Source organism: Orycteropus afer, unplaced genomic scaffold, assembly GCF_000298275.1.
Source record: "Orycteropus afer afer isolate SDZICR_OR568_19922 unplaced genomic scaffold, OryAfe1.0 scaffold00725, whole genome shotgun sequence".
Lineage (NCBI taxonomy): Eukaryota > Metazoa > Chordata > Mammalia > Tubulidentata > Orycteropodidae > Orycteropus > Orycteropus afer.
Genome location: NW_006922312.1, coordinates 45,521 through 50,527, shown reverse-complemented (window position 1 = coordinate 50,527; position 5,007 = coordinate 45,521).

The following is a 5,007-nucleotide window of genomic DNA, read 5'->3' as shown; positions in this document are numbered from 1 at the left end:
CTTCCGTAGTGATACTGCCTCAGAAACCCAAGGTGGGGTCGCTATGAGTCAGGTCTGACTTGATGACACATAACAACAACAACATCCACGAACAGGTAGGTTCTTCCATTTATGTAGTGTGCTTGTTGTCTCTTGTAGCAGTGTTTTACAGTTTTCTTTGTAAAGGTCTTTTGTTTCTCTGGTGAGGTTTATTTCTAGATATTTTGTCTTTTCAGTAGCTATTGTAAATGTTATTGTTTCCTTTATTTCTTTATCAGAGGACTCTTTGTTGGTGTAGAGGAATCCAACTGATTTTTTTATGTTCACCTTGTACCTGACACTTTGCCAAACCTCACTATTAGTTCCAGTAGTTCTTTTATTGATTCTCTTGGGTTTTCTGTGTACAGGATCATATAATCTGAAAACAGAGATAGTATTTGTTCCTTTTTGCCAATTTGTATACCTTTTATTTCTCTCACTTTCTTTATTGCCTTGGTCAGGACTTCCAATACAATGTTAAATAGAGGTGGTGATAAAGGGCATCCCTGTCTGGTTCCAGTTCATAAGGGGAATGTCTTGAGTATTTTTCCATTAATAATGATGTTAACCATTGGCTTTGCATATATACCCTTTATTAAGTTGAGGAAATTACCTTCTATCCCTATTTTGCTGAGAGTTCTGAACAGGAATGGATGTTGGATTTTATGAAATGCCTTTTCTGCATTGATTGATTTAATCATATGGTTCTTTTGTTTTGTTTTGTTTATGTGATGAATTACATTGATTGATTTTCTGATGTTGAACCATCCTTGTAAACCTGGTATGAATCCCACTTAGTCAGTGTATTAATTTTTTGTATGTTGTTGGATTCTGTTGGCTAGGATTTTGTTGAAGATTTTTACATCTATGTTCATAAGGGATGTTGGTCTTTAGTTTTCCTTTCTAGTGGTGTCTTTCTCTGGTTTTGGTATTAGTGTTATGCTTGCTTCATAAAATGATTTTGGGAGTATTCCATCTTTTTCTATGTTCTGGAATAGCTTGAGTAGAATATGTGTCAACTCTTTTGTGAATATTTTCTTCAAATCTCCAGTGAAGCCATCAGGGCCAGGACATTTCTTTGTGGGAAGTTTTTTTTTTTTTTTTTTTTTTTTTTTAATGACCTGCTCAATTTCTTCTCTTTTATAAGTCTGTTCAAGCATTCTATGTCTGAGTGGGATAGTTTAGGTAGGTCTTCTGATTCTAGAAACTTGCCATCTCTTCTACATTCTCAAATCAATTGGAGTACAATTTTTCATAATATTCTGTCAGTATATTTTCTTCATCATCTGGTTCTGTTGTGATGACCCCCTTTTCATTTACATTTCTTGTCATTTGGATCTTCTCTTTCTTTTCTTTTGTTAGTTTTGCCAATGGTTTATCAATTTTATTAATCTTTTCAAGAACCAGTTTTTTGTTTTGTTGAGTTTCTCTGTTTCTTTATTTTGTTTTGTTTTCTGTTTCATTTATTTCTGCTCTGATCCTTATTATTTCCTTGCTTCCAGATGGTGTAGGATTCTTTTGCTGTTCTATTTCTAGTTGTTGAGTTTTATGAGTTAGAGTTTTGATTTTGTTTCTTTCATCTTTTTTAATGCATGCTTTTACTGCTATAAACTGTCCTCTGAGTACTGCTTTTGCTGTATCCCATAGGTTTTGGAATGAAGATTAACAAAATTGACAAGCCTTTGGCAAATCTAACAAAAGAGGAGAAAAAAAAGATATAAATAACAAGAGTAATAAATTAAAAGATTGACATCACAAAATGCCAACTGAATTGAAAAAGATACTGACTGTATTATGAAGAACTGTACTCCAACAGATTTGAGAACCTTCAGGAGATGGAAAAGTTTCTAGAAATACAAGACCTACCTAAACTATCCCAGTTGGAGATAGAATACTTGAACAGACCCATAGTAAAGGAAGAAATTGAACAGGTCATAAAAGAGAAAAAAACTTCCTTCAGGAAAAAGTCCTGGCAAGTGATGGATTCACTGGAGAATTTTAACAAATATTCAGGGAAGAACTGACACTTATACTCCTCAAGCTATTCCAGAACACAGAAAACAAAATAGTCCAAAACTTGCTTTATAAAGCAAGCATAACACTGATACCAAAACCAGGTAAGGTCACCACCAAAAATGAAAACTACAGACCAATATATCTCATGAACATAGATGCAAAAATCATCAACAAAATTTGGCCAACAGAAGCCAACAATGTATCAAAAAAATAATACATCTTGACCAAGTCGGATTCATACCCAGTATGCAAGGACAGTTCAACATCAGAAAAGCTATTAATGTATTCAACTACATAAACCAATCAGAAGAATGACATGATCATATCAATCCACCTAGAAAAGACATTTGGTAAAATCCAACACCCGTTCCTGTTCAAAACTCTTTAGCAAAATACGGATGGACAGGAAATTCCTCAACATAATAAAGGGCATATATGCAGAGCCAATAGCCTGCATTATTATTAATGGAGAAAGACTCAAAGCATTGCCCTTATAAATGGGAACCAGACAAGAATGGCCTCTTTCACCACTCCTATTTAACATTGTATTGGAATTCCTACCTAGGGCAATAAGGTAAGAAGTGAAAATAAAAGGCACTCAAGCTGGTAAAGAGGAAGTAAATCTATCCATATTTGCAGATGATATGATCCTTTGTGTAGAAAAACCAAGAGACTCAGCAAAAAAAACTTCAGGAACTAATAGGGAGGGTCAGCAAAGTGACAGGTACAAGGTCAACATGCAAAAATCAGTTTGATTCCTCTACACCAACCTCTGAAAAAGAGATACAGGAAACAATACCATTTACAATAGCTACTAAAAAGATAAAATATCTATATATAAATCATACCAGAGACACAAAAGACCTATACAAAGAAAACTATAAAGCTCTACTATAAGAGACTTCAAGAGATCTGCATAAATGAATGAACCTGGCTGTTCATGGATAGGTAGATGGAATATTATGAAAATGTGACTATTACTCAAAGCAATCTACACATTTAATGCAATCCCAATGCAGATATCATCTACATTCTTTAGGAATATGGAAAAACCAATCACTAACTTTATATGGAAAGGAAAGAGACCTTGGATAAGCAAAGCACTACTGAAGAAGAACAAAGTAGGAGGTCTTACACTACTGGATCTTAAAACCTACTATACAGCCACAGTAGTAAAAATAGTATGGTATCGATACAACGATAAACAGATAGACCAATGGACCAAAATAAAAAACCCAAAAATAGAACCATCCATCCGTGGACAACTGATTTTTGACAAATGTCCAAAACATATTAAAGCAGGAAGAGATAGCCTCTTTAAAAAATAGTACTGGCAAAACTGAATATCCATTTCCAGAAAAATGAAACAAAACCCATACTTACCCCATACATAAAAACAAACTCAAGTTGGATCAAAGACTTAAATGTAAACCCTGAAACAATAAAATTCATCAAAGAGAAAATAGGGGCAAATCAAGGGGCACTAATTTATGGCATAAATAAACTATTAAGCATAACCCAGAATGCACAGGAGGTGGAAGATAAGCTAGATGACTGGAACCTTTTAAAAATTAAATTGTAACATGTATCTAAAAACTTCATCAAAAAGGTAAAAAAAAAAAAAAAAAGAAGGTACATGTTGTGAGAAATTATTTGCCAGTACCTGCCTCTGACATATCTGACAAAGAACTATGACATATCGGACAATGGACTTATCTCCAAAATCTATAGAAAACTTCAACACCTCAGCACCAAAAAAGACAGTCCAATTCAAAAGTGCACAATGAGCATTATGATAGTTGCAGCTGTGTGTTAATTTGGCTGGACCACAATTCTGTGTGGTTTAAGTGTTGTGATGTGGTTATTTCCAGGATGGGATCTGATGATTATGTTTTGAGCAGCCAGTCTGTTGAAAGAGAGTTTCCCTAGAAGTGTGCCCCACTTCCAGTATATCTATGGATTCTTCTGTGGATCAGGATTCTGTTGTGCCACCTACAACTGTCCATGAGTGAACAATCCACCATTCGGCCTGGAGATCTTGGATTCATCATTCATTGACATCAACAGCTGGTGTACTGCTTGCCAGACTTGAGCTCCTCAGCCTCTGTAGCAGCAAGAGTTGGGAAAAGCATCCACCTTGACATGGAAAAGCCCCCAGCTTGACGTCTGATCCGGGATCTTTGGATTTGCCACATTCTAGAAATGTGTCGATCCCAATTGACAGCCACAGGGATCCAGGTGTGGAGAGGGAAATCAAGCACACCTAAAGCAGCAGTGAGAGAGAGCAGGAAAAAGGGGATTAAAAGCCAGGAACTCAGACAGAGGGCCAGTCAGCTGCAGGAATCCAGATGAGGAGAGGAACTCAGGCACGCCCAAAGCAGCAGGGCAGGAGAACAGGAGAAGGGGGATTAAAAGGTCTAGGAATCTGGACAGAGGAGGAGTCAGACGCAGGGACCAAGGTAAGGGTGGCATGAGAGGTTTCCAACAGGGAGGCAAACTTGTCTGTTGGTTTTTCCTACTGTGGTGATGTGTTGATGTGAGTTTTGAGGCTGAGCCATTGGTGTTTTTAACCCAGCAGGATGCACATGGTGCACAGGTATCAGACCAGCTTAAAGACTGAGACAGACTAGGAAGAAGGAAGAGGCCATCCACTTCTCAAATAATTGGACAGCATAAACTTTATGAATAGTAAATAAACACTGTTTGATACATTACCGTGGAAATTTATGAATAGTCTGGTTAGGTTAGAAGGCTCTCAAAATATGACTTGGAAAGAGCTGCATCATCTGAGTAAACTCAGCTTTACTCCTATGGATAAGGTAAACCTTTCGAGACCTCCATTTTCTGATGTGGCACCACTCAAATTGAAGAGAAACAGCTGCAAACCTCCATTAATCATTGGAACATGGAATATATGAAGTATGAATCTAGGAAAATTGGAAGTTGTCAAAAATGAAATGGAAGGCATAAAGA